Source organism: Ambystoma mexicanum, chromosome 9 (assembly GCF_040938575.1).
Source record: "Ambystoma mexicanum isolate Mex_15411 chromosome 9, UKY_AmexF1_1, whole genome shotgun sequence".
Taxonomy (NCBI): domain Eukaryota; kingdom Metazoa; phylum Chordata; class Amphibia; order Caudata; family Ambystomatidae; genus Ambystoma; species Ambystoma mexicanum.
The window spans coordinates 32403318-32427222 of record NC_090931.1 but is presented as its reverse complement, the minus strand read 5'-3'; the positions used below and the strand labels follow the sequence as shown (position 1 = coordinate 32427222).

Genomic DNA, 23905 nt, shown 5'->3' with positions numbered 1-23905 from the left:
ATTGCCTAGCATTTCGGTGCTGGACTGCCCCAGGGCAGGACAAAGACTGATATGTTTGGGATATTTCTTCTCTGTGAAAGATAGTGAGCTAAAGACTCTGGGTAAGTCTCTCGTACCCAGGACTAATGTCTGGCAGAGGGACTCCCAGGACCCCCCTTGTTAATTTGCATATTTGAGTAAGTTTTGGTCTCACCCTAGCTTACTAGGGGAATCCAGACGTGGACTCCTTGCTCACTATTCTTAGAGAGGCAGAGCTCCTCCCTACTGATGAGGTCCAACCAGACCGAAACACGTGTCTGGGGATGCTGTTGGTACTCTTGTTCAGAGTAGAATTGCCTAGCATTTCGGTGCTGGACTGCCCCAGGGCACTCTTGAAAGGACCATCCAATTCTAAGCAGCACCACTCTTCTCTAGACAGCACCATCCTATTCTAAGCAACGCCACCCTTCTCTAGACAGCACCATCCTATTCTAAGCAGCGCCACCCTACTCTAGACAGCACCATCCTATTCTAAGCAGTGCCACCCTACTCTAGACAGCACCATTCTATTCTAAGCAACGCCACCCTTCTCTAGACAGCACCATCCTATTCTAAGCAGCGCCACCCTACTCTAGACAGCACCATCCTATTCTAAGCAGTGCCACCCTACTCTAGACAGCACCATTCTATTCTAAGCAGCACCACCCTTCTCTAGACAGCACCATCCCATTCTAAGCAGTGCCACCCTTTTCTAGACAGAGCCATTCTATTCTAAGCAGCGCCACCCTACTCTAGACAGCACCATCCTATTCTAAGCAGCACCACCCTACTCTGGACAGCACCATCCTATTATAAGCAGTGCCACCCTACACCAGACAGCACCATTATATTCTAAGCAGCGCCACCCTTCTCTAGACAGCACCATCCTATTCTAAGCAGCGCCACCCTACTCTAGACAGCACCGTCCTATTCTTAGCAGCACCACCCGACCCTAGACAGCACCATTCTATTCTAAGCAGCGCCACCCTACTCTAAACAGCACCATCCTATTCTAAGCAGCACCACCCTACTCTAGAAAGCACCATCCTATTCTAAGCAGTGCCAACCTACTCTAGACAGCACCATCCTATTCTAAGCAGCGCCACCCTACTCTAGACAGCATCATCCTTTTCTAAGCAGCACCACCCTACTCTAGTCAGCACCATCCTTTTCTAAGCAGTGCCATTCTACTGTAGACAGCACCATTATATTCTAAGCAGCGCCACCCTACTCTAGACAGCACAATCCTATTGTAAATTGCGCCACCCATCTCTAGACAGCACCATCCTATTCTAAAGCAGTGCTACACTGTTCTAGTCAGGGCTATCCTATTTAAGCAGCACCACCCCACTCTTGAAAGGACCGTCCAATTCTAAGCAGCGCCACCCTACTCAAGACAGCACTGTCCTATTCTAAGCAGCACCACCCTACTCTAGACACCACCAACCTATTCTAAGCAGCACCAATCAACTCTAAACAGCACCATCCAATTCTAAGCAGCACCACTCTTCTCTAGACAGCACCATCCTATTCTAGGCAACGCCACCCTTCTCTAGACAGCACCATCCTATTCTAAGCAGCGCCACCCTACTCTAGACAGCACCATCCTATTCTAAGCAGTGCCACCCTACTCTAGACAGCACCATTCTATTCTAAGCAGCACCACCCTTCTCTAGACAGCACCATCCCATTCTAAGCAGTGCCACCCTTTTCTAGACAGCACCATCCTATTCTAAGCAGCACCACCCTTCTCTAGACAGCACCACCCCATTCTAAGCAGTGCCACCCTATTTTAGACAGCACCATCCTATTCTAAGCAGCACCACTCTCCTCTAGACAGCACCACCCCATTCTAAGCAGTGCCACCCTATTCTAGACAGCACCATCCTATTCTAAGCAGCACCACCCTACTTTAGACAGCACCATTCTGTTATAAGCAGCGCAACCCTTCTCTAGACTTCACCATTCTATTCTAAGCAGCGCCACCCTACTCTAGACTGCACCATCCTATTTTAAGCAGCACCACCCTTCTCTAGACATCACCATCCAATTCTAAGCAGTGCCATCCTACTATAGATAGCACCATTATATTCTAAGCAGCGCCACCCTACTCTAGACAGCACCATCCTATTCAAAGCAGTACCACCCTACTCTAGATAGCACCATCCTATTCTAAGCAGTGCCACTGTACGCTAGACAGCACCATCCTATTCTAAGCAGCGCCACACTACTCTAGACAGCAACATTCGATTCTAAGCAGCACCACCCTTCTCTAGACAGCACTATCCTATTCTAAGCAGCGCCACCCTACTTTAGACAGCACCATTCTATTCTAAGCAGCGCCACCCCACTCTACACAGCACCATCCTATCATAAACAGTGCCACCCTACTCTAGACAGCACCATCCTATTCTAAGCAGCACCACCCTTCTCTAGACAGCACCATCCTATTCTAAGCAGTGCCACCCTACTCTAGACATCACCATCCTAATCTAAGCAGCACACCCTATCCTAGACAGCACTATTCTTTTCTAAGCAGTGCCACCCTTCCCTAGACAGCACCGTTCTATTCTAAGCAGTGGCACTCTACTCTAGACAGCACCACCCTACTCTAGACAGCACCATCCTATTCTAAGCAGTGCTACTCTACTCTAGATAGCACCATCCTATTCTAAGCTGCAGCACCCTACTCTAACCAGCACCATCGTATTCTAAGCAGCACCACCCTACTATAGACAGCACCATTCTTTTCTAAGCAGTGCCACCCTACTCTAGACAGCACCATTCTATTCTAAGCGGCGCCACCCTTCTCTAGACAGCACCATCCCATTCTAAGCAGCGCCAGCCTACGCTAGACAGCACCATTTATTCTAAGCAGCGCCACCCTATTCTAGACAGCACCATCCTATTCTAAGCAGCACCACCCTTCTCTAGACAGCACCATCCTATTATAAGCAGCGCCACCCTACTCTAGACAGCACCATCCTATTCTAAGCAGCACCACCCTTCTCTAGACAGCACCATCCTATTATAAGAAGTGCCACCCTACTCTAGACAGCAACATCTTATTCTAAGCAGCACCACCCTTCTCAAGACAGCACCATCCTATTATAAGCAATGCCACCCGACTTTAGACAGCACCATTCTGTTCTAAGCAGCACCACCCTTCTCTAGACAGCACCATCCTATTATAAGCAGCGCCACACTACTCTAGACAGCACCATCCTATTCTAAGCAGCGCCACCCTACTCTAGACAGCACCATCCTATTCTAAGCAGCACCACCCTTCTCTAGAAAGCACCATCCTATTCTAAGCAGCGCCACCCTACTCTAGACAGCACCATTTATTCTAGGCAGCGCCACCCTACTTTAGACAGCACCATCCTATTCTAATCAACACCACCCTACTCTACACATCACCATCCTATTCTAAGCAGCGCCAACCTATTCTAAGCAGCACCATCCTATTCTAAGCAGCACCACCCTACTCTAGACAGCACCATCCTATTCTAAGTAGCGCCACCCTACTCTAGACAGCACCATCCTATTCTAAGCAGCGCCACCCTTCTCTAGACAGCATCATCCTATTCTAAGCAGTGCCACCCTACTCTAGACAGCACCATCCTATTATAAGCAGCACTACCCTATTCTAGACAGCAAAATCCTATTTTAAGCAGCACCACCCTACTCTAGACAGCACTATCCTATTCTAAGCAGTGCCACCCTACTCTAGACAGCACCATCCTATTATAAGCAGCGCTACCCTACTCTAGACAGCAGCATCCTATTCTAAGCAGTGCCACCCTACTCTAGACAGCACCATCCTATTATAAGCAGCGCTATCCTACTGTAGACAGCACCATCCTATTCTAAGCAGCACCACCCTACTCTAGACAGCACCATTTATTCTAAGCAGCGCCACCCTATTCTAGACAGCACCATTCTCTTCTAACCAGCGCTGTCCTACTCTAGACAGCACCATCCTATTATAAGCAGTGCCATCAAGCTCTAGACAGCACCATCCAATTCTAAGCAGCACCACCCTACTCTAGACATCACCATCCTGTTCTAAGCAGTGCCACCCTACTCTAGACAGCACCATTTATTCTAAGCAGCACCACCCTACTTTAGACAGCACCATCCTATTCTAAGCAGCGCCACCCTACTTTAGACAGCACCATCCTATTCTAAGCAGCACCACCCTTCTCTAGACAGCACCATCCTATTCTAAGCAGCACCACCCTTCTCTAGACAGCACCATTCTATTCTAAGCAGCGCCATCCTACTCTAGACAGCACCATCCTATTCTAAGCAGCGCCACCGTACTCTAGACAGCATCATCCTTTTCCAAGCAGCGCTACCCTACTCTAGACAGCACCATCCTATTCTAAGCAGCACCACCCTTCTGTAGACAGCACCGTCCTATTCTAAGCAGTGTCACCCTACTCTAGACAGCACCATCTTATTCTAAGAAGCGCCACCCTACTCTAGACAGCACCATCCTATTCTAAGCTGTGCCACCCTATTCTAGACAGCACCATAATATTCTAAGCAGCGCCACCCTACTCTAGACAGCACCATCCTATTCTAAGCAGCACCACCCTTCTATAGACAGCACCGTCCTATTCTAAGCAGTGTCACCCTACTCTAGACAGCACCATCTTATTCTAAGAAGCGCCACCCTACTCTAGACAGCACCATCCTATTCTAAGCAGCACCACCCTACTATAGACAGCACCATCCTATTATAAACAGTGCCACCCTACTCTAGACAGCACCATCCTATTCTAAGCAGCGCCACCCCACTTTAGACAGCACCATCCTATTATAAACAGTGCCACCCTACTCTAGACAGCACCATAATATTCTAAGCAGCGCCACCCTACTCTAGACAGCACCATCCTATTCTAAGCAGCACCACCCTTCTATAGACAGCACCGTCCTATTCTAAGCAGTGTCACCCTACTCTAGACAGCACCATCTTATTCTAATCAGCGCCACCCTACTCTAGACAGCACCATCCTATTCTAAGCTGTGCCACCCTATTCTAGACAGCACCATAATATTCTAAGCAGCGCCACCCTACTCTAGACAGCACCATAATATTCTAAGCAGCGCCACCCCACTCTACACAGCACCATCCTATTATAAACAGTGCCACCCTACTCTAGACAGCACCATCCTATTCTAAGCAGCACCACCCTACTCTAGACAGCACCATCCTATTATAAACAGTGCCACCCTACTCTAGACAGCACCATAATATTCTAAGCAGCGCCACCCTACGCTAGACAGCACCATCCTATTCTAAGCAGCACCACGCTTCTATAGACAGCACCATCCTATTCTAAGCAGCACCACCCTTCTCTAGACAGCACCATCCTATTCTAAGCAGCGCTACATTACTCTAGACAGCACGATCCTATTCTAAGCAGCACCACCCTACTCTACACAGCACCATCCTATTCTAAGTAGCACCACCCTACTCTAGACAGCACTATCCTATTCTAAGCAGCACCACCCTTCTCTAGACAGCACCATCCTATTCTAAGCAGCACGACCCTAATCTAGACAGCACCATCCTATTATAAGCAGTGCTACCTTATTCTAGACAGCACCATCCTATTATAAGCAGTGCTACCTTATTCTAGACAGCACCATCCTATTATAAGCAGCGCTACCTTACTCTAGACAGCACCATCCTATTCTAAGCAGCACCACCCTACTCTAGACAGCACCATCCTGTTCTAAGCAGTGCCATCAAGCTCTAGACAGCACCATCCAATTCTAAGCAGCACCACCCTACTCTAGACATCACCATCCTGTTCTAAGCAGTGCCACCATACTCTAGACATCACCATCCTAATCTAAGTAGCGCCACCCTACTCTAGACAGCACCATCCTATTCTAAGCAGCGCCACCCTTCTCTAGACAGCATCATCCTATTCTAAGCAGTGCCACCCTACTCTAGACAGCACCATCCTATTATAAGCAGCACTACCCTATTCTAGACAGCAAAATCCTATTTTAAGCAGCACCACCCTACTCTAGACAGCACTATCCTATTCTAAGCAGTGCCACCCTACTCTAGACAGCACCATCCTATTATAAGCAGCGCTACCCTACTCTAGATAGCAGCATCCTATTCTAAGCAGTGCCACCCTACTCTAGACAGCACCATCCTATTATAAGCAGCGCTACCCTACTGTAGACAGCACCATCATATTCTAAGCAGCACCACCCTACTCTAGACAGCACCATTTATTCTAAGCAGCGCCACCCTATTCTAGACAGCACCATCCTATTATAAGCAGCGCCACCCTACTATAGACATCACCATTCTTTTCTAAGCAGTGCCACCCTACTCTAGACAGCACCATTCTCTTCTAACCAGCGCTGTCCTACTCTAGACAGCACCATCCTATTATAAGCAGTGCCATCAAGCTCTAGACAGCACCATCCAATTCTAAGCAGCACCACCCTACTCTAGACATCACCATCCTGTTCTAAGCAGTGCCACCCTACTCTAGACAGCACCATTTATTCTAAGCAGCACCACCCTACTTTAGACAGCACCATCCTATTCTAAGCAGCGCCACCCTACTTTAGACAGCACCATCCTATTCTAAGCAGCACCACCCTTCTCTAGACAGCACCATCCTATTCTAAGCAGCACCACCCTTCTCTAGACAGCACCATTCTATTCTAAGCAGCGCCATCCTACTCTAGACAGCACCATCCTATTCTAAGCAGCGACACCGTACTCTAGACAGCATCATCCTTTTCCAAGCAGCGCTACCCTACTCTAGACAGCACCATCCTATTCTAAGCAGCACCACCCTTCTGTAGACAGCACCGTCCTATTCTAAGCAGTGTCACCCTACTCTAGACAGCACCATCTTATTCTAAGCAGCGCCACCCTACTCTAGACAGCACCATCCTATTCTAAGCTGTGCCACCCTATTCTAGACAGCACCATAATATTCTAAGCAGCGCCACCCTACTCTAGACAGCACCATCCTATTCTAAGCAGCGCCACCCCACTCTACACAGCACCATCCTATTATAAACAGTGCCACCCTACTCTAGACAGCACCATCCTATTCTAAGCAGCACCACCCTACTCTAGACAGCACCATCCTATTATAAACAGTGCCACCCTACTCTAGACAGCACCATCCTATTTTAAGCAGCGCCACCCCACTCTAGACAGCACCATCCTATTATAAACAGTGCCACCCTACTCTAGACAGCACCATCCTATTCTAAGCAGCACGACCCTAATCTAGACAGCACCATCCTATTATAAGCAGTGCTACCTTATTCTAGACAGCACCATCCTATTATAAGCAGTGCTACCTTATTCTAGACAGCACCATCCTATTATAAGCAGCGCTACCTTACTCTAGACAGCACCATCCTATTCTAAGCAGCACCACCCTACTCTAGACAGCACCATCCTGTTCTAAGCAGTGCCATCAAGCTCTAGACAGCACCATCCAATTCTAAGCAGCACCACCCTACTCTAGACATCACCATCCTGTTCTAAGCAGTGCCGCCATACTCTAGACATCACCATCCTAATCTAAGTAGCGCCACCCTACTCTAGACAGCACCATCCTATTCTAAGCAGCGCCACCCTACTCTAGACAGCACCATCCTATTCTAAGCAGCACCACCCTACTCTAGACAGCACCATCCTATTATAAACAGTGCCACCCTACTCTAGACAGCACCATCCTATTCTAAGCAGCGCCACCCCACTCTAGACAGCACCATCCTATTATAAACAGTGCCACCCTACTCTAGACAGCACCATAATATTCTAAGCAGCGCCACCCTACTCTAGACAGCACCATCCTATTCTAAGCAGCACCACCCTTCTATAGACAGCACCGTCCTATTCTAAGCAGTGTCACCCTACTCTAGACAGCACCATCTTATTCTAAGCAGCGCCACCCTACTCTAGACAGCACCATCCTATTCTAAGCTGTGCCACCCTATTCTAGACAGCACCATAATATTCTAAGCAGCGCCACCCTACTCTAGACAGCACCATCCTATTCTAAGCAGCGCCACCCCACTCTACACAGCACCATCCTATTATAAACAGTGCCACCCTACTCTAGACAGCACCATCCTATTCTAAGCAGCACCACCCTACTCTAGACAGCACCATCCTATTATAAACAGTGCCACCCTACTCTAGACAGCACCATAATATTCTAAGCAGCGCCACCCTACTCTAGACAGCACCATTCTATTCTAAGCAGCACCACGCTTCTATAGACAGCACCATCCTATTCTAAGCAGCACCACCCTACTCTAGACAGCACCATCCTATTCTAAGCAGCGCTACATTACTCTAGACAGCACAATCCTATTCTAAGCAGCACCACCCTACTCTACACAGCACCATCCTATTCTAAGTAGCACCACCCTACTCTAGACAGCACTATCCTATTCTAAGCAGCACCACCCTTCTCTAGACAGCACCATCCTATTCTAAGCAGCACGACCCTAATCTAGACAGCACCATCCTATTATAAGCAGTGCTACCTTATTCTAGACAGCACCATCCTATTATAAGCAGCGCTACCTTACTCTAGACAGCACCATCCTATTCTAAGCAGCGCCACCCTACTCTAGACAGCACCATCGTATTATAAACGGTGCCACCCTACTCTAGACAGCACCATCCTATTCTAAGCAGCGCCACCCCACTCTACACAGCACCATCCTATTCTAAGCAGCACCACCCTACACTAGACAGCACCATCCTATTCGAAGCAGCGCCACCCTACTCTAGACAGCACCATCCTATTCTAAGCAGCACCACCCTACTCTAGACAGCACCATCCTATTATAAGCAGCGCTACCTTACTCTAGACAGCACCATCCTTTTATAAGCAGCGCTACCTTACCCTAGACAGCACCATTCTATCCTAAGCAGCGCCACCCCACTCTACACAGCACCATCCTATTATAAACAGTGCCACCCTTCTCTAGACAGCACCATCCTATTTTAAGCAGCGCCACCCTACTCTAGACAGCACCATCCTATTCTAAGCAGCGCCACCCCATTCTACACAGCACCATCCTATTATAAACAGTGCCACCCTACTCTAGACAGCACCATCCTATTCTAAGCAGCACAACCCTACTCTAGACAGCACCATCCTATTCTAAGCAGCGCCACCCCACTCTACACAGCACCATCCTATTATAAACAGTGCCACCCTACTCTAGACAGAACCATCCTATTCTAAGCAGCCCCACCCTACTCTAGACAGCACCATCCTATTCTAAGCAGCGCCACCCTACTCTAGGCAGCACCATCCTATTCTAAGCAGCACCACCCTACTCTAGACAGCACCATCCTATTATAAACAGTGCCACCCTACTCTAGACAGCACCATAATATTCTAAGCAGCGCCACCCTACTCTAGACAGCACCATCCTATTCTAAGCAGCGCCACCCTACTTTAGACAGCACCATCCTATTCTAAGCAGCGCCACCCTACTCTAGACAGCACCATCCTATTATAAGCAGCGCTACCTTACTCTAGACAGCACCATCCTATTATAAGCAGCGCTACTTTACTCTAGACAGCACCATCCTATTCTAAGCAGAGCCACTCTACTGTAGACAGAACCATCCTATTCTAAGTAGCACCACCCTTCTCTAGACAGCACCATCCTATTATAAGCAGCGCTACCTTACTCTAGACAGCACCATCCTATTCTAAGCCGCACCACCCTACTCTAGACAGCACTATCCTATTCTAAGCAGCACCACCCTACTCTAGACAGCATCATTGTATTCTAAGCAGCACCACCCTACTCTAGACAGCACTATCCTATTCTAAGCAGCACCACCCTACTCTAGACAGCACCATCCTATTCTAAGCAGCGCCACCCTACTCTAGACAGCGCCATCCTATTCTAAGCAGCACCACCCTACTCTAGACAACACTATCCTATTCTAAGCAGCACCACCCTACTCTAGACAGCACCATCCTATTCTAAGCAGTGCCACCCTACTCTAGACAGCACTATCCTATTCTAAGAAGCACCACCCTACTCTAGACAGCACTATCCTATTCTAAGCAGCACCACCCTACTCTAGAGAGCACCATCCTATTCTAAGCAGCACCACCCTACTCTAGACACCACCATCCTATTCTAAGCAGCGCCACCCTACTCTAGACAGCACTATCCTATTCTAAGCAATGCCACTCTACTCTAGACAGCACCATCCTATTCCAAGCAGCGCCACCCTACTCTAGGCAGCACCATCCTAATATATGCAGTGCCACCCTACTCTAGATAGCTCCATCCTATTTTAAGCAGCGCCACCCTACTCTAGACAGCACCATCCTATTTTAAGCAGTGCCACCCTACTCTAGACAGCACTATCCTATTCTAAGCAATGCCACTCTACTCTAGACAGCACCATCCTATTATATGCAGTGCCACCCTACTCTAGACAGCACCATCCTATTATATGCAGTGCCACCCTACTCTAGACTGCACCATCCTATTATATGCAGTGCCACACTACTCTAGACAGCACCATCCTATTTTAAGCAGCGCCACCCTACTCTAGACAGCACCATCCTATTATATGCAGTGCCACCTTACTCTAGACAGCATCATCCTATTATATGCAGTGCCACCCTACTCTAGACAGCACCATCCTATTTTAAGCAGCGCCACCCTACTCTAGACAGCACTATCCTATTCTAAGCAGCACCACTCTACTCTAGACAGCACCATCCTATTTAAAGCAGTGCCACCCTACCCTAGACAGCACCATTCTATTATGAGCAGCGCCACCCTACTCTAGACAGCACCATCCTATTTTAAGCAGCGCCACCCTACTCTAGACAGCACCATCCTATTCCAAGCTGTGCCACCCTACTCTAGACAGCACTATCCTATTCTAAGCAATGCCACTCTACTCTAGACAGCACCATCCTATTATATGCAGTGCCACCCTACTCTAGACAGCACCATCCTATTATATGCAGTGCCACCCTACTCTAGACAGCTCCATCCTATTTTAAGCAGCGCCACCCTACTCTAGACAGCACCGTCCTATTTTAAAGAGCGCCACCCTACTCTAGACAGCACTATCCTATTCTAAGCAATGCCACTCTACTCTAGACAGCACCATCCTATTATATGCAGTGCCACCCTACTCTAGACAGCACCATCCTATTATATGCAGTGCCACCCTACTCTAGACAGCACAGACAGCACCATCCTATTATATGCAGTGCCACCCTACTCTAGACAGCACCATCCTATTATATGCAGTGCCACCCTACTCTAGACAGCACAGACAGCACCATCCTATTATATGCAGTGCCACCCTACTCTAGACAGCACTATCCTATTCTAAGCAATGCCACTCTACTCTAGACAGCACCATCCTATTCTAAGCAGCGCCATCCTACTCTAGACAGCACCATCCTATTCTAAGCAGCGCCACCGTACTCTAGACAGCATCATCCTTTTCCAAGCAGCGCTACCCTACTCTAGACAGCACCATCCTATTCTAAGCAGCACCACCCTTCTGTAGACAGCACCGTCCTATTCTAAGCAGTGTCACCCTACTCTAGACAGCACCATCTTATTCTAAGCAGCGCCACCCTACTCTAGACAGCACCATCCTATTCTAAGCTGTGCCACCCTATTCTAGACAGCACCATAATATTCTAAGCAGCGCCACCCTACTCTAGACAGCACCATCCTATTCTAAGCAGCGCCACCCCACTCTACACAGCACCATCCTATTATAAACAGTGCCACCCTACTCTAGACAGCACCATCCTATTCTAAGCAGCACCACCCTACTCTAGACAGCACCATCCTATTATAAACAGTGCCACCCTACTCTAGACAGCACCATCCTATTCTAAGCAGCGCCACCCCACTCTAGACAGCACCATCCTATTATAAACAGTGCCACCCTACTCTAGACAGCACCATAATATTCTAAGCAGCGCCACCCTACTCTAGACAGCACCATCCTATTCTAAGCAGCACCACCCTTCTATAGACAGCACCGTCCTATTCTAAGCAGTGTCACCCTACTCTAGACAGCACCATCTTATTCTAATCAGCGCCACCCTACTCTAGACAGCACCATCCTATTCTAAGCTGTGCCACCCTATTCTAGACAGCACCATAATATTCTAAGCAGCGCCACCCTACTCTAGACAGCACCATAATATTCTAAGCAGCGCCACCCCACTCTACACAGCACCATCCTATTATAAACAGTGCCACCCTACTCTAGACAGCACCATCCTATTCTAAGCAGCACCACCCTACTCTAGACAGCACCATCCTATTATAAACAGTGCCACCCTACTCTAGACAGCACCATAATATTCTAAGCAGCGCCACCCTACTCTAGACAGCACCATCCTATTCTAAGCAGCACCACGCTTCTATAGACAGCACCATCCTATTCTAAGCAGCACCACCCTTCTCTAGACAGCACCATCCTATTCTAAGCAGCGCTACATTACTCTAGACAGCACGATCCTATTCTAAGCAGCACCACCCTACTCTACACAGCACCATCCTATTCTAAGTAGCACCACCCTACTCTAGACAGCACTATCCTATTCTAAGCAGCACCACCCTTCTCTAGACAGCACCATCCTATTCTAAGCAGCACGACCCTAATCTAGACAGCACCATCCTATTATAAGCAGTGCTACCTTATTCTAGACAGCACCATCCTATTATAAGCAGTGCTACCTTATTCTAGACAGCACCATCCTATTATAAGCAGCGCTACCTTACTCTAGACAGCACCATCCTATTCTAAGCAGCACCACCCTACTCTAGACAGCACCATCCTGTTCTAAGCAGTGCCATCAAGCTCTAGACAGCACCATCCAATTCTAAGCAGCACCACCCTACTCTAGACATCACCATCCTGTTCTAAGCAGTGCCACCATACTCTAGACATCACCATCCTAATCTAAGTAGCGCCACCCTACTCTAGACAGCACCATCCTATTCTAAGCAGCGCCACCCTTCTCTAGACAGCATCATCCTATTCTAAGCAGTGCCACCCTACTCTAGACAGCACCATCCTATTATAAGCAGCACTACCCTATTCTAGACAGCAGAATCCTATTTTAAGCAGCACCACCCTACTCTAGACAGCACTATCCTATTCTAAGCAGTGCCACCCTACTCTAGACAGCACCATCCTATTATAAGCAGCGCTACCCTACTCTAGACAGCAGCATCCTATTCTAAGCAGTGCCACCCTACTCTAGACAGCACCATCCTATTATAAGCAGCGCTACCCTACTGTAGACAGCACCATCCTATTCTAAGCAGCACCACCCTACTCTAGACAGCACCATTTATTCTAAGCAGCGCCACCCTATTCTAGACAGCACCATCCTATTATAAGCAGCGCCACCCTACTATAGACATCACCATTCTTTTCTAAGCAGTGCCACCCTACTCTAGACAGCACCATTCTCTTCTAACCAGCGCTGTCCTACTCTAGACAGCACCATCCTATTATAAGCAGTGCCATCAAGCTCTAGACAGCACCATCCAATTCTAAGCAGCACCACCCTACTCTAGACATCACCATCCTGTTCTAAGCAGTGCCACCCTACTCTAGACAGCACCATTTATTCTAAGCAGCACCACCCTACTTTAGACAGCACCATCCTATTCTAAGCAGCGCCACCCTACTTTAGACAGCACCATCCTATTCTAAGCAGCACCACCCTTCTCTAGACAGCACCATCCTATTCTAAGCAGCACCACCCTTCTCTAGACAGCACCATTCTATTCTAAGCAGCGCCATCCTACTCTAGACAGCACCATCCTATTCTAAGCAGCGCCACCGTACTCTAGACAGCATCATCCTTTTCCAAGCAGCGCTACCCTACTCTAGACAGCACCATCCTATTCTAAGCAGCACCACCCTTCTGTAGACAGCACCGTCCTATTCTAAGCAGTGTCACCCTACTCTAGACAGCACCATCCTATTCTAAGCTGTGCCACCCTATTCTAGACAGCACCATAATATTCTAAGCAGCGCCACCCTACTCTAGACAGCACCATCCTATTCTAAGCAGCGCCACCCCACTCTACACAGCACCATCCTATTATAAACAGTGCCACCCTACTCTAGACAGCACCATCCTATTCTAAGCAGCACCACCCTACTCTAGACAGCACCATCCTATTATAAACAGTGCCACCCTACTCTAGACAGCACCATCCTATTCTAAGCAGCGCCACCCCACTCTAGACAGCACCATCCTATTATAAACAGTGCCACCCTACTCTAGACAGCACCATAATATTCTAAGCAGCGCCACCCTACTCTAGACAGCACCATCCTATTCTAAGCAGCACCACCCTTCTATAGACAGCACCGTCCTATTCTAAGCAGTGTCACCCTACTCTAGACAGCACCATCTTATTCTAAGCAGCGCCACCCTACTCTAGACAGCACCATCCTATTCTAAGCTGTGCCACCCTATTCTAGACAGCACCATAATATTCTAAGCAGCGCCACCCTACTCTAGACAGCACCATCCTATTCTAAGCAGCGCCACCCCACTCTACACAGCACCATCCTATTATAAACAGTGCCACCCTACTCTAGACAGCACCATCCTATTCTAAGCAGCACCACCCTACTCTAGACAGCACCATCCTATTATAAACAGTGCCACCCTACTCTAGACAGCACCATAATATTCTAAGCAGCGCCACCCTACTCTAGACAGCACCATTCTATTCTAAGCAGCACCACGCTTCTATAGACAGCACCATCCTATTCTAAGCAGCACCACCCTACTCTAGACAGCACCATCCTATTCTAAGCAGCGCTACATTACTCTAGACAGCACAATCCTATTCTAAGCAGCACCACCCTACTCTACACAGCACCATCCTATTCTAAGTAGCACCACCCTACTCTAGACAGCACTATCCTATTCTAAGCAGCACCACCCTTCTCTAGACAGCACCATCCTATTCTAAGCAGCACGACCCTAATCTAGACAGCACCATCCTATTATAAGCAGTGCTACCTTATTCTAGACAGCACCATCCTATTATAAGCAGCGCTACCTTACTCTAGACAGCACCATCCTATTATAAGCAGCGCTACCTTACTCTAGACAGCACCATCCTATTCTAAACAGCGCCACCCTACTCTAGACAGCACCATCGTATTATAAACAGTGCCACCCTACTCTAGACAGCACCATCCTATTCTAAGCAGCGCCACCCCACTCTACACAGCACCATCCTATTCTAAGCAGCACCACCCTACACTAGACAGCACCATCCTATTCGAAGCAGCGCCACCCTACTCTAGACAGCACCATCCTATTCTAAGCAGCACCACCCTACTCTAGACAGCACCATCCTATTATAAGCAGCGCTACCTTACTCTAGACAGCACCATCCTTTTATAAGCAGCGCTACCTTACCCTAGACAGCACCATTCTATCCTAAGCAGCGCCACCCCACTCTACACAGCACCATCCTATTATAAACAGTGCCACCCTTCTCTAGACAGCACCATCCTATTTTAAGCAGCGCCACCCTACTCTAGACAGCACCATCCTATTCTAAGCAGCGCCACCCCATTCTACACAGCACCATCCTATTATAAACAGTGCCACCCTACTCTAGACAGCACCATCCTATTCTAAGCAGCACAACCCTACTCTAGACAGCACCATCCTATTCTAAGCAGCGCCACCCCACTCTACACAGCACCATCCTATTATAAACAGTGCCACCCTACTCTAGACAGAACCATCCTATTCTAAGCAGCGCCACCCTACTCTAGACAGCACCATCCTATTCTAAGCAGCGCCACCCTACTCTAGGCAGCACCATCCTATTCTAAGCAGCACCACCCTACTCTAGACAGCACCATCCTATTATAAACAGTGCCACCCTACTCTAGACAGCACCATAATATTCTAAGCAGCGCCACCCTACTCTAGACAGCACCATCCTATTCTAAGCAGCGCCACCCTACTTTAGACAGCACCATCCTATTCTAAGCAGCGCCACCCTACTCTAGACAGCACCATCCTATTATAAGCAGCGCTACCTTACTCTAGACAGCACCATCCTATTATAAGCACCGCTACTTTACTCTAGACAGCACCATCCTATTCTAAGCAGAGCCACTCTACTGTAGACAGAACCATCCTATTCTAAGTAGCACCACCCTTCTCTAGACAGCACCATCCTATTATAAGCAGCGCTACCTTACTCTAGACAGCACCATCCTATTCTAAGCCGCACCACCCTACTCTAGACAGCACTATCCTATTCTAAGCAGCACCACCCTACTCTAGACAGCATCATTGTATTCTAAGCAGCACCACCCTACTCTAGACAGCACTATCCTATTCTAAGCAGCACCACCCTACTCTAGACAGCACCATCCTATTCTAAGCAGCGCCACCCTACTCTAGACAGCGCCATCCTATTCTAAGCAGCACCACCCTACTCTAGACAACACTATCCTATTCTAAGCAGCACCACCCTACTCTAGACAGCACCATCCTATTCTAAGCAGTGCCACCCTACTCTAGACAGCACTATCCTATTCTAAGAAGCACCACCCTACTCTAGACAGCACTATCCTATTCTAAGCAGCACCACCCTACTCTAGAGAGCACCATCCTATTCTAAGCAGCACCACCCTACTCTAGACACCACCATCCTATTCTAAGCAGCGCCACCCTACTCTAGACAGCACTATCCTATTCTAAGCAATGCCACTCTACTCTAGACAGCACCATCCTATTCCAAGCAGCGCCACCCTACTCTAGGCAGCACCATCCTAATATATGCAGTGCCACCCTACTCTAGATAGCTCCATCCTATTTTAAGCAGCGCCACCCTACTCTAGACAGCACCATCCTATTTTAAGCAGCGCCACCCTACTCTAGACAGCACTATCCTATTCTAAGCAATGCCACTCTACTCTAGACAGCACCATCCTATTATATGCAGTGCCACCCTACTCTAGACAGCACCATCCTATTATATGCAGTGCCACCCTACTCTAGACTGCACCATCCTATTATATGCAGTGCCACACTACTCTAGACAGCACCATCCTATTTTAAGCAGCGCCACCCTACTCTAGACAGCACCATCCTATTATATGCAGTGCCACCTTACTCTAGACAGCATCATCCTATTATATGCAGTGCCACCCTACTCTAGACAGCACCATCCTATTTTAAGCAGCGCCACCCTACTCTAGACAGCACTATCCTATTCTAAGCAGCACCACTCTACTCTAGACAGCACCATCCTATTTTAAGCAGTGCCACCCTACCCTAGACAGCACCATTCTATTATGAGCAGCGCCACCCTACTCTAGACAGCACCATCCTATTTTAAGCAGCGCCACCCTACTCTAGACAGCACCATCCTATTCCAAGCTGTGCCACCCTACTCTAGACAGCACTATCCTATTCTAAGCAATGCCACTCTACTCTAGACAGCACCATCCTATTATATGCAGTGCCACCCTACTCTAGACAGCACCATCCTATTATATGCAGTGCCACCCTACTCTAGACAGCACAGACAGCACCATCCTATTATATGCAGTGCCACCCTACTCTAGACAGCACCATCCTATTATATGCAGTGCCACCCTACTCTAGACAGCACAGACAGCACCATCCTATTATATGCAGTGCCACCCTACTCTAGACAGCACTATCCTATTCTAAGCAATGCCACTCTACTCTAGACAGCACCATCCTATTCTAAGCAGCACCACCCTACTCTAGACAGCACCATCCTATTCTAAGCAGCACCACCCTACTCTAGACAGCACCATCCTATTCTAAGCAGCGCCACCCTACTCTAGACAGCACCATCCTATTCCAAGCAGCGCCACCCTACTCTAGACAGCACTATCCTATTCTAAGCAATGCCACTCTACTCTATACAGCACCATCCTATTATATGCAATGCCACCCTACTCTAGACAGCACCATCCTATTATATGCAGCGCCACCCTACTCTAGACAGCTCCATCCTATTTTAAGCAGCGCTACCTTACTCTAGACAGCACACTTCTATTCTAAGCAGCGCTACCTTACTCTAGACAGCACACTTCTTTTCTAAGCAGCGCTACCTTACTCTAGACAGCACACTTCTATTCTAAGCAGCGCTACCTTACTCTAGACAGCACCATTCTATTCTAAGCAGCGCCACCCTACTCCAGACAGCACCATCCTATTCTAAGCAGCGCCACCCTACTCTAGACTGTTGATGTTTAGGTCCACGGATGGGCCTACTCTGCGCCACCCTCGCTCTTGCCAAACCGTCGGGAATGCCGCAAAAACTGGTCTTTTCTGTTCATAAATGTACCTTCTCCTCCCCTCATTCGAGGCTCTAAACGGCGTAATGGAGAATGCGAAGGCAGACACAAAAGTACCCAGAAGCCCCTGGGCCGCTGCCTGGCTACTTCTGTGTGGGCAGAGAGGGCCCCCAAAGCCCACATATCGGCAATAAGCACATCCTTGCCCCCCCCCCCCCCCCCCCGCGGTTTGCATGAAGTGTGTCACGCATGACATGTGTTTAAGAGTGTCGGGTCGGTCGTTGGTGGTGACCCGCCCTCTTCTTCCCCCGGCCCCTACCCTCTGAACGCTCTGGAGGGGGTTGGGGGGTGGGGGTCCGAGCAGACATCAACCCAAATCCCGAACACGCAGAGACACCCCCTTATCAAAGGGCCAGACAGCGAACATACATCACAGGGCATCATAAGTCTCCTTTAATCACAAATAATCGGCACAAGCAAACGAGATAAGAGATGGGGGGGCAGGAGGGGGCGGGAGGGGCAAGTGTGAGATGGGCGGGTGAAGAATGAGACGATGTGAGCAGGAACGGGTGAGAAGACAACAGGTGCAAATGGGGGGCAGGAGGGGGTGGGCAGGGGAGAGGGGAAAGACGGCGGATGAAAGAGAGAAAATGGGGAGACGCAGTGGAGAGGAGAAGGGGTGGGGTGCACCAGCAAACAGAATCCGGTCTAATAAGAGAGGGGGAAAGGGGGTGAGGCGCAGGGGGCGGCGTAGGCAGACCCGAGGAAAGGACTGGAACACGGGCAGAGGGAGCGAGACTCTCTGTGAGGAAAGGGGAGGAGAAGCGGAGAAATAGAGAGAGGTGGGCCGGAAGAACGAGAAACAAAGCGGGGAAAAGAGGAGCGGGGGGGGGGGGGCAAGGGGCGTGAGAGGCAGGATAAGAAACGGACGGGGAGGCAATCAGGTAGAGAGATAAGAGGGAGGACGAGAAAGGGGGTGAAAGGGAGGGAAAGAGAGAGAGAGAGAGAGAGGAGAATAGAGGGAGAGAGAGAAAGAGTGGGATAAAGGGAGGGAAAGAGAGGGAGAGAGGAGAATAGAGGGAGAGAGAGAAAGAGGGAGAAAGGGAGGGGGAGAGAGAGAAAGAGAGGGAGAAAGAGACAGCTAGAGAGCGAGAGATGGAGAGAGGAATAGCGGGAGAGAGAGAAGAGGGAGGACGAGAGAGAAAGAGGGGTGAAAGAGAGGGAAAGGGAGAGAGAGAGGTCAGAATAGAGGAAGAAAGAGAAAGAGAGGGATACAGGGAGGGAATGTGAGGGAGAAAGAATATATAGAGAAGTGAGAGATGGAGAGAGGAATAGCGGGAGAGAGAGAAGAGGGAGGACGGGAGAGAGCAAGAGGGGGTGAAAGGGAGAGAAAGAAAGAGGGGTGAAAGGGTGGGAAAGGGCGAGAGAGAGGAGAATAGAGGGGGAGAGAGAGAGAGAGAGGGGGGAGAAAGAGACAGAGACAGGGGGTGTGTGAGGGAGAAAGAATATGGAGACAGAGAGAGAGCGAGCGATGGAGAGAGGAATAGAGGGAGAGAGAGGGAGGGTGAGGGAGAGAGATAGAGAGGGAGAAAGCGTGTGAGAGAGGGAGAGAGCAAGAGAGAGACAGAGATAGAGGGGGGACGGGGAGAGAGGGGACAGGCAGAGAGCGCAGAGGGCTTTGCAGATAACATGGAGAAGTGACAGGTGGGCGAGAGGTAGGCGACCCTCAAGGAGGAGGGTGCAGGTGGTGCTGATGGGTGGTAGAGACACTGGGGGGGGGTGGTAACCACAAACACCGGGGTTATTGGTGCAGGTTTTGATGATAGGTGGGGTGAGTGGTAAGTGGCCCACGGTGGTGAGTGGTTAGAGTTGGTCGGGGAGAGTGCATGTAATTTGTGGTGAGGGTAGTAAGACAGGGCGAGGGGTCAAATAAGTGGTATTTGGAATATCAGACACACACAGGGAAAGGGGGTAGGTGACAGGGATGTGTTTTGAGGGGTGAGGTATCAGAGACACACGGGGTGAATGAGCGGAGGTTTTCTTGGGGGTGAGAGATAAATGGGAAGAGGGGTGCAGGTTGTGCTGAGAGGTAAGAGAGGGAGCGAAGGGTCAGAGAGCGCAGGTTTTGGGGATAGGTAAGAGAAGGGGTGAAGCGTCAGAGAGCGCAGGTTTTGGAGAAGGGTAAGAGAAGGGGTGAAGGGTCAGAGAGCGCAGGTTTTGGAGAAGGGTAAGAGAAGGAGTGAAGTGTCAGAGAGCGCAGGTTTTGGGGATGGGTAAGAGAAGGGTGTGAAGGGTCAGAGAGCGCAGGTTTTGGGGATGGGTAAAAGAAGGGGTGAAGGGTCAGAGAGCGCAGATTTTGGGGATGGGTAAGAGAAGGGGTGAAGGGTCAGAGAGCGCAGGTTTTGGGGATGGGTAAGAGAAGGGGTGAAGGGTCAGAGAACGCATGTTTTGGGGATGGGTAAGAGAAGGGGTGAAGGGTCAGAGAGCGCATGTTTTGGGGATGGGTAAGAGAAGGGGTGAAGGGTCAGAGAGCGCAGGCTTTAGTGAATGCTAATGGAAAGGGTGATGAGGGAGCAGGCTGTGCTGAGGGGCAGTAGGGGTGAGCGGTCAGGGGCACATTCAGGGTGTAGTGAGGGCTTACCTGATTCCTGGAACCAGCTCGGCCCGCCTGAGCCCCGGTCCCCATGACTGCCCGGGTCCCCCTCCTTTCGGAACAGAGAGTCGATTCACTGCTTCCTCGGGCCCTAGCTGCTCCTCCGCTCTGGGGTCCTCGGTGCCCAGCTGCCCAGCTCGCCAGCCTCCAGATTCCCAGTGCCCTCGCGTCCCACGGTTCCTCAGCGCCCAAGCGCCAGGTCCGAGGTCCTTCTTGGCGCCTCTCTGCGCCTTGCTTCTACGCTGCCCCGCCGCTCCTCTGCCCCCTGCTCCACGGTGCACGCCCCCCCCCTAGCTTCTCAGTGCCCCCCGCGTCGATCCTTGGGAGTCCTCCCCCAGGGCTGCACCTGCCCGACCCCCCGAGCCCCGCTCCCCGGAGCCGGCCGAGGACCCGGGGGAGGGCGCGCCGTCTGGCTCCTGGATGCTCGTCTGGGTGGGCATCCAGGCGAGCCGGGCACGGGTGATGGCAGCGCCCGGGCGAGGAAAGCCTAGAGCTGCAGCCCGTCTGGGGAGCAGGCCGCTCGTGCAGCCCACCCCTGCTCAGCTCAGGAGTAGGAGGAGGGGAGAGAGACAAGCCAGCCCACCCCCTCTGAGCGAGGGGGGGGGGGCGCGGGGGAGCAGGAAAAGAAGCAGAGAGCAAAAGGGGGAGCTCAGGGGGGAGAGGAGCGAGAGGGGAGGGTGGGCACGCAGAGTGGCAGAGAGAGAAGAAAGGGAAAGAGGTGTGGACAGAAAAGGAGAGGTCTGGGAAGAGAGAGGGAGTGTGGGGAGGGCAGGGAGAAAAGATACAGGGACAGAAACAAGAGGGACAGGGAGAGAGAGAAGGAGGGGGCGGTAAAGGGAAAGAAGTCTGGAAATACAAAGAGCGAGGCAGAGAGGAAACAACCGAGATCCCTCCCCCCTCGGCACCACCGTGGCAAATTAGGATATTCAGACATGGGTGGGGGCAGCAACCTTTTAGGGGAACAGAGACGGTGAGGCAACCCTCCCCACAAAGAACCCCGACAGACCGTCCACACAAGCTCCCTTGTGGCTAATGGGCTGCACCAATCCCGAAATGTGGACCGTTTCCCCACAACACCGAGGGCAGGGCTTGCACGCCCCGCTGCAGGGGCCGCAGCATGCCACACATTGTGGCGGGGGGCGTGTGCTTCTGGGCGCCACACACTACTTTTGGGCTGATTGAGATGTTTGGGGGGTTTGGGGGTCAACCTGCAGAGTGATGTCTGGGCGTGGAGGTCGAAGGTTCAGAGAGGGCGGGTCCCCCCTCAGTGTGTGCAGAGTAGGTGCCTTGAAGTATTTGCTGCACACTTTAGTTGGCCAGAGCCAGGATAATGTACGTGTGCCCCTCACACATACAGCCCACTTTTGCTGCATGCATTGTGTGACGTGCATTTCACTGTAGAAAATAAACTCCAGCTGCCTCATTTGTATTAAATTCCCAGTTGAGCTTGACCCCCTTCGAGGTTTCACGTACTCGGGCCTCCACCCAGTTTTGTCACCCTCTTTCTCTTGCGCCCCTCCCACAGTTCCTCTTCAACCCCCTCTCTACTCCTTGCTCTCCATTTCCACCTGATTTGCTCATCCCCTTGGATGACTGACATCCTTTTAATCGTAAACCAGCCAAACCATCCTTTCTGCTTGAACCCACTTCTCCACTGACTCTGCTGATATACAATAACTCAAATGGACTGGGGCGTGTGCTTTTCTGGGGTATGTCTCTGGAAGTAAACAGGAAGTAGTCACATTTTTCTCCAGTCCTAGCCATGTCTATCTCAAAAGGTTTCCATCATTATTTGTAAATTAACATTAACTCTTTTACATAAAGCATTTGTTTGGGGATAAAAAATAGGAGAGTTTCACCCCACAAACGTTCCACTGTTGCCTCATGTGAATTGCTGTGCAGCATTTCAAGCAGTGACGTGTCATCTTTTTTCCCCCTTGAACTTCACTTGGGTCAAAGTAACTACCAGGGCTTTTGTGGGACTCATTGGGGAGGTGGTCGGCAGGGCCACTTCCTCAGGGTAATTTGTGACAAGATTTGCTAAGACTAAAATAGACTTCTTAGCCTGCCTGAACAATTCTTTAATTTACAGGGCCCTATTCTCCCGTTAACGCTCTCATGATTTGGGATGATTTCAGATTTAAAGATCCCTAATGTGCCATAATGATTTAATACCATGTAACACATGACTGAGCATTTAAATGAGGCTTTAAATTAAATCTCTGGTAGGGGGGGGTGGTGAACACCAAAGCCTGGGAGGGTTCAGTCCTTCCTAGTTTTCTGGCAGGAAAACCTGCTGCAGAAACTGCTCGCAATGAGTCCACCTTCTTCCTTGACCGCCTTGTCCACTAATCTGCCATTCTTTGCAGGAAGCAGGGGTGTTGCTAGGTCTGGAAAAGATCAGGGGCTAAGCTAATGTCGGGACTGGCGGGATTCGGGGCTAGCTATAGCCTTTTGGTTGTAGTCCCTGAACTTCTATCCGGGGCTACAACCAAAAGACCCGGGGCTATAGCCCCTCAGCCCCCCTAGCAACGCCTCTGGCAGGAATTACTATTTTTTTTTAGACTTGACCAATACAAGCTAGCTTGTAATCTTTTAATATTTCATAATTGTATCAAATGGGATTAATATGAATTCCCAAGCTAGCTCTGCTCTGAAATGGCAAGAAACCAGGTCTTGCAGTGAGAATGAACGAGAAGGTAGTTTGAAGGTTTTGCAAACAGTAGCCATGCTCCCCAAAGATCAAGTTCTCCTGAAATACCACTTTCCGGCCTATGTTGTCAACACATACCAGGAGGCTACTTGGAGGTGGGGAGGGGGGCTGACCCCCCCAGCGCTGCTACTCTAATCTACAG

The 23905-nt window shown here is 49.9% G+C and overlaps 1 protein-coding gene across 1 annotated transcript in view; it reads right to left on the bottom strand.

Annotated features, from left to right (window-relative positions):
• The window catches only part of B3GAT1 (beta-1,3-glucuronyltransferase 1), a 404607-nt gene extending 383430 nt beyond the window's left edge, over nt 1–21177 (bottom strand). The window contains exon 1 of the mRNA XM_069614106.1: nt 21039–21177. The gene's annotated coding sequence lies outside the window, so the exon portion shown is untranslated. The remainder of the gene's footprint in view (nt 1–21038) is intronic.
• Nucleotides 21178–23905: the final 2728 nt, after the last annotated feature.